Here is a 6,980-nt window from a genome sequence, read left to right as displayed (position 1 = left end):
CTGGATGGTGGAGATTCAAAGGTGAAAATGTCAGGGTTTTTGCTTTTGAAGTCACAGCTTAATGGAGGAAATAAATATTTCATTACAAAACAGCATAGTAATCACTTTGCTAGTGGGATATACAAAGTGCCATGGTATGAAACGTGTGAAAGTCTTTCTCACCTTGTTCTCTCAACTGTAACAAAATAAGAACATGCATTTTGATGAATATGAATCTATTGTACTTATGGGGACAATAGGGATAATGGTTGACTTAGTAATTTTAAAAAGGATGTGTAGAGTTTTACTAAGGAAAGAATATTCCAGGCTACTAATAAAATGGCCTGGGAATTCCTCCCAGATTTGACTATTCTTCCCACAATGCCACGTTGCCTCTGATTACACTTCCATCATTCATTCTATTATTCACAATTTGCTGACTGACTAGGCTATGTGAATGACACAAAAGAAAGAATCATTGTCTTCTTCGATAAAACAAAACCCAGACCTCCAAAGTTTAGTACAAGAAGGAATGGCTAACTCATCATAGCAGCTCCAGTCTTCTCACTCTGAGTTTTAACTTCCCTTTGGAGATTTCATTTTAGGTGAATGCTGTCTCCACCATGCCAGCTTCTCCTCCAGGAACATTCTCTCTCATGCTGGGTTGGAAACATTTGTTTTTTTCCTTGAGAGCAGCTGAAATTTCTTCATTTTTTTTCATATAACTGAGCAGATTTAGAGCCACAATCTTTTTATTTTTCTTCAGCAGTGGGGGTGATAGTGTAGGTGGCCCACAATTGCATGTCTGCTTCAAAGTCAGAGGAGGCATTCTGGCCATTGTTATAACCTCCCCTGGGGTCAGAAGTGATTGACAGTAATAACAGCTAATCCTAATTCCATTATCTCATTTGCAGTGGGTTCAATGAACAAGACCCTCTCTATTCTTTGACAGAACATTAAACAGCAAGCTGGTGCCATTTTCTTAGTGTCAACCAATCAGCTAATGGCCAATCTGGTGTCTTCTACATTCTTATTCACTCCCCTTACTGACACCACTGGATTATTTTGAAGCAAATCCCAGGTATTTTATAATTTCATTCTTAAATCTTTCAATATGTATCTAAAAGATAAGGACTCCCTTAAAGTATTTAAACACAGCACTATTATTACACCTAATAAGTCCTCAGTATAACCGAATACCTAGACAGTACTCACATTGCCTCCATTATCTCATTACTTTTTTCCCATTGGTTTGTTTGAAGCTGCATCCATGTGGCTACTGAGCACTTGAAATGTGGCTAGTCTCATTGTGATATGCTCTAAATGTAAAATGTACAACAGATTTCTAAAACGTACAAAAAAAGATGTAAAACATTAATTATTGATTATAATTAATGATTATATGTTTCAGTGATCATTTCAATGGTTTTTGGTATATCGAGCTAAATAAAATATTAAAATTATTTTCACCTATTTATTTTTACTTTTTTAATGTGGCTGGTAGAAAATTTAAAATTAAATATGCGGTTTGCACTATATTTCATTGGATAGTGTTGATCTAAAGGATGGATCAGGTTCAGGCTTGATTTTTTGGCAAGGTGATTTCATAGGTGGTGGTGTGTTTTTCCATCTGGAGGCAGACAATGGTTAGCCCTCTTCTTGTGCAAAGATTTTATTTATTTATTTATTTATTATCTATTTTAAAATATTAAGGGGATACAAATGTTTTTGTTACATGGACACCTTATATAATGCTTGAGTCAGGGCTTTTAGTGTGTTCATCACCAGAATAGTGTTCATTGTACCTAATAGGTAAGTTTTTATCCCTCACTCCCTTCCATCCTCCCCCCTTCTTGGTTTCCAGATCCTTTACATCTCTTTGTGCCCATGAGTACCCACTGTTTAGGCCCTACTTATCAGTGAGAATATGTGGTGTTTGTTCTTCCATTCTGAAACACTTAACTTAGGATAATGGTGTCTAGTTCTGCCTAAGTTGCTGCAAAAAACATTATTTCATTCCTTTTTATGGTTGAATAGTATTCCATGCCACATTTTCTTTATCCACTCATGAAGTGATGGGCATTTGGGTTGATTCCTCATCTTTACAATTGTGAATTGTGCTGCAATAAACATTTGAGTGCAGTTGTCTTTTTTATAAAATCACTCCTTTTCCTTTGCGTAGATATCCAGTAGTTGGATTGCTGGATGAAATGGTAAGTCTACATTTATTTATTTGAGGAATCTCCATACTGTTTTCCATAGAGGGTGTGGTATTAGGTTATTAAGTATGAAATGTCTGATTTCCTTAAATGCTAAGTCTGACAGTTGATATCTCTGACATTTCACTTTGACACTTCTTGTTTTATATTTATTGTGAAGGTACATCCTCAGTCATTCAAATGCATGTTTGACTTGTGATTATCTTTCAAAATTTTTTTAGAGCAATTTTTGTGAAACCATGGATAAGTCAAAAATTCGTGTTATTTTTGAATATGAGTTCCATCGTGGAACCAACGTAGTGCAGACAGCTCAAAATATCAACGAAGAGTTTGTGAAGGACGTGGCTAATGAACACACAGTATATCAATAATTTGAGAAGTTCTGGTAGTGATTTTAATCTTGGAAATGAGCCATGTGGGTGACCTGAGATCAAGGTGGATAATTGTTAGGTAGGGATAAGGAGGGAGGAAGAGGAACAGATGGCACTAGGAGATGCTTTGTTTACAATAGGGAAGAACAAATTGACCAGAGGGGGCTTCCAAGAAGGAACAGATGCCTTGTCAAGGGGGTCTCTGAGATATTTGGTCTATGACAGGGGGCTTCCAAAGACTGACCAACCAGAAAGAGGCAGAGAAACCATAAAGTAGAGATATGATCAAGGCTACAAAAGGGGGTCTTTGGAGCACGTGTACAAGCAAGATGACAGTGTCCTCAAGTGACCTACCCTCATTAGCATAGTAACAATCACACCCACCTGTGCCATGACAGTTTACAAATGCCATGGCAACTCCTGGAAATTGCCTTACAAGGTTAGAAAAGGGGAGGACTTGCCATTCCAGGAACTCTCCACCCCTTTCCAAAAAAAAGCTATGAATATTCAGCCTATTCAATCTCAGGGTCTTCTACAGTCATAGAGATAAACCTGTTCCCTCTTTGAAACTTACTGCGCTTCAATAAGTCTTGATGTTTTGCCTACTTGCATCTGCTTGGCTTGCTCACTTATTCCCTTGGCTCAGTAAATCATTCTTTGGTACTGGGAACCAAGAACCAGGGAACTCAAACCTGACATTGAACCTGACATAATGATGAGGTAAAAGCTGTAGTGGAAGCAAATCCATCTCAACCTACACGTGAATTAGCAGCAAGGTTTGATGTTACTATTCCAACAATATTGGACCATTTGAAATAAATTGGCAAGGTAAAGAAGCTGGATAGATGGGTTCCCCATGAATTAAACAAGTGTCAGAAGAGAAACTGTTTTGAAGCTTGTCTTTCTTTGCTGTCACAACGTAAAGGCAAACCATATCTATACCGTATTGTTACGTGTGATGAAAAATGGATTATTTTTGACAATTGCAGGTGTTCGGCACAATGGTTGGATAAAGATAAAGTGCCAAAACACAGTCCAAAACTGAATATTCATCCAAAAAGCTAATGGTGTGTGTTTGGTGGTCCAGCACTGGTATTATCCACTATAGCTTCATGAAACGTGGTCGTTCCATTACAGTGGATGTCTGCTGCAACCTGTTGTACGAAATGATGAGGATGCTTGCAATGAAGCAGGTGAGATTGGTCAATAGAGACAGGCCAATCCTCAACAATGCTCGACCACATGTCACACAAACAATGGTGCTCAAACTACAGAAGCTGAACTTGGAAACTCTCTGTCATCCTCCACATTCACCAGACCTTGCACCAACTGACTACTACTTCTTCCAGGCTTTGGCCCACTTCTTGCCAGGAAAAATATTCAATTCTCAACAAACTGTGGAAAACGCCTTTTGCAATTTCATCGTCACTTGCTCTCCAGGCTTCTTTGCTGCTGGTGTAAACAAGCTACCCTTAAGATGGCAAAACTGTGTCCATAGTTTAGGTGCATACTTTGATTAATTGTACTGCTTTTTATTTAAGATATAATAAAGTAAACTTTTGATTCAAAATCAGATATTTCACATTTAATTACTTAATAATTTGCAGTCCCACCTTATTGTGCTAAGATTGATCAGTGCTTCAGGTATTATAGCCGGGTTCATCTATTTCAAGAATATCATCAGCTAATGGTTTTAGCAGCAATTAATAACCATTTCTCAGATCCACTCTACTTCATTAGAGGGTGCTATGAGCTGAATATTTGTTTCTTCCCACAATTTATATGTTTAAATCCTAACCCCAATGTGATGACATTAGGAGGTAAGGCCTTTGGGATATAATTAGGTTTAGATGAGGTCATGATGGTGGGGCCCTGTTAATGGGATTAGTGCCCTTATAAGAAGAGATCAGAGTGCTTACTCTCTGATCTCTGCCATGTAAAGATACAGCAAGAAGGCAACTGTCTGCAAACTTGGAAGTGTGCCCTCACTAGCCTCTAAATCTTCAGGCTCTTTGATTTTGGACTTCCTAGTATGCAGAACTGTGAGAAATAAATGTGTGTTGTTTAAGCCACTTGGTCTATGCTACAGAGTGGAGAGAGAGCAAAAGAAGAGAAGCAGCATGTGTCAGCCCAGTCCACCCCAAGCAGCACTTCTCATTCTGCCCCTCAACAGAGGCCCAGAGGCTGGTTCACTTCTGGTTCTTCCACCGCCTTGCCTGGCCCAAATCCTTGTACCATGGATTCTGGAAGTGCAGATAAGGACAGAAATCCATCAGATAAATTGAGCCTCTTTGGACCAAGATCCCTCCAGAAGTATGATTCAGGAAGTTTTGCCACCCAGGCCTACGGAGGAGTCCAGAAACCCTCTCCAATAGAACTGATTGCAGCCCAGGCCACCAGAATGGCTGAAGATCCAGCAACCTTCAAGCCACCCAACATGGACATCCCAATGAAAGAAGGGAAGAAACAACCCCCACAGACCCATAATCTCAAACCCTGTGACTAGAATATGATCACACCATTGGCTTCTAGAGCTCTTTCTATTCCAGGGACTCTAGACAGAGGGTTTCTTGTGCCAGACTTCCCTTTTACCTTTGTTCCAACATAGGAAAGGTATATTTTTAGAAAACCTCTTAAACTGAAGCTAGAGCTGGAGACATAATTAGTTTTTGAGAAACATGAAGGCAAAGTTTGTCCTTGCTGTGTGGAAGAAGACATTTTTTATTGCTTTAAAGTTAGATTAAATCTCAGCAGTGGTATATGTGGGACCTTGTTATCTATTCTTGCATCATTTACCCAAGGCACAAACTTAATCATTCCTTACTAGATAATAAATGTTTGTTCTGTTCCAAAAACTCAGCCTTCTTGATTCTTTTACCAATGTCAATGTGAGCGCTGACAAATCATGGCATAGAGGTGCTCAGTGACTAGTTGAGACAACTTTGGGCCTCTTGATTATGCTGGTGCTGTGTGCCAGCCTTGTCACGTAGGTGAACCTAGGATCTGTTTGAGACCTGGGTACAGTTAAAAGCCAGGTCTGGCAGGGACCACCTTTTCCAGGCTTAAACTGGAATGTTTTTTTGCATTTTGGTAGACTTAATGGATCACTTTGTCCTACGGCCAGTTCTTCATGTGATACCTCTTGGGCCAGTGCTGTTGGAGAGATACTGCTTTTTTATGCCACAGAACAAACACTACTCTTGCATGTCCTTTCTTACACTTTAATGTGAGATTAATTTAACTCCAATTTGGTTGAAAACTTCCTAAGGGAAAAAATTCGGTCTACTGATTTTGTATAGATAAATGGATGTTAAACTTTTTAAGTAAAGATGGTAACTACAGTTAGATTATAGTCTTGAGTTCATGTGAAAGTAGTGTCACCTTATTTTGATTTCCTTGTTCATCACCAGGTCAGGGCCTGAAACTTTTTAGGGGGAGGAGATGGGACAGTTCAAACTTTTCTGTATGAAAGCATTTGTCATCAAAATGAGCCTCAGACCTTCATGCAACACATACCTTACTGAGGAAAGAAAATAGGGAAACTGCCTTTTTATTCCTTCTCACTGTGCACATGCTCAGTCGTTGTCTTGAACAGTGTCTCAAGTGCTTGCTTTTTGTTTTGGATAGTATTTTATTTTATTTATTTATTTTTGAGACAGAGTCTCACTCTGTTGCCCGGGCTAGAGTGCCGTGGCATCAGCCTAGCTCACAGCAACCTCAAACTCCTGGGCTCAAGCAATCCTCCTGCCTCAGCCTCCCGGGTAGTTGGGACTACAGGCATGCGCCACCATGCCCAGCTAATTTTTCTATTTTTAGTAGAGGCAGGGTCTCACTTTTGCTCAGATTGGTCTTGAATTCCTGACCTCAAGCGACCCTCCTGCCTCAGCCTCCCAGAGTGCTGGGATTACAGGCATGAGCTACCGCATCTGGCCATGTTTTGGATAGTATTATATCTATCAGTACATAAAGAGCTGACCCTTCCATAGAGATGCCCTAGACTCTAAAATTATCAGAACAATTAATTTATTTGTATCTTCTGTTATGATCTCTCATGTTGACAATAAAAATCCTTACTACTTTGTAAAAAAAAAAATTTCAAAAGTGAAATAAATTATCTAATTAGATGACATTTTTAGTCTCATGAACCACATCTAGGTTGCAGAATTTAGTGTTTCTGCCAGTCGGGTGCTCCAGTTCTCCTCTCTTGGTTCTCTATCTTCTCTTTGTGAGTTAGTATGAGGTCATATGTGTGTAATCACCAGGGGAGCCCAACAAAAACAACTACTTATTTGTTCTTCCTATTTTTTTTCCTAACAGGAAATAAAACTCATATTGTGATTTCTACCCCCGTGATGTTGCTCATCAATTGACATTATGAAATGAATAATTCAAGAATGTTGAAATTTCTCCT

The 6,980-nt window shown here is 39.1% G+C and overlaps 1 long non-coding RNA gene across 1 annotated transcript; it reads left to right on the top strand.

Annotated features, from left to right (window-relative positions):
• The first annotated feature begins 6,020 nt into the window (after positions 1 to 6,020).
• On the top strand, positions 6,021 to 6,649 carry LOC105816755. Its single transcript, XR_001137805.1, has 2 exons — positions 6,021 to 6,207; positions 6,533 to 6,649. It is a non-coding gene; the product is annotated as an uncharacterized LOC105816755 (long non-coding RNA).
• The last annotated feature ends 331 nt before the right edge of the window (positions 6,650 to 6,980 follow it).

This window comes from Propithecus coquereli, unplaced genomic scaffold (assembly GCF_000956105.1).
Source record: "Propithecus coquereli isolate 6110/MARCELLA unplaced genomic scaffold, Pcoq_1.0 Scaffold386, whole genome shotgun sequence".
In the NCBI taxonomy this organism is placed as follows: domain Eukaryota; kingdom Metazoa; phylum Chordata; class Mammalia; order Primates; family Indriidae; genus Propithecus; species Propithecus coquereli.
This window is presented reverse-complemented; position numbering and strand designations above follow the sequence as displayed.